Genomic DNA, 297 nt, shown 5'->3' on the forward strand with positions numbered 1-297 from the left:
TGTAACTCTATCATGTGAGTTCAACAGATGGGTTTTTGTTAATTCAATTACTTATAAATTTATATACACATAAGTAAATTAAGGCCCAAGGATTAATATACAAAAGGGTTTTTTATTACAAAAGTTTTAGAAGCTCGTAAAATATAACATGGACATTTGGGAATAGTGGTTTAGGTCATGAGACCTAAAGTTTCACTAGAGAAAGAATCATCACATATGTCACATCAAATTAATTTATAGACATCACAAATGGAATATGAGGCCATAGGGGTACCATTGGCTTACTTAATTTTATGC

This window comes from Dipteris shenzhenensis, chromosome 7, assembly GCF_047967505.1.
Source record: "Dipteris shenzhenensis isolate YYH24624 ecotype China chromosome 7, Dip_SZ_1.0, whole genome shotgun sequence".
NCBI lineage: Eukaryota > Viridiplantae > Streptophyta > Polypodiopsida > Gleicheniales > Dipteridaceae > Dipteris > Dipteris shenzhenensis.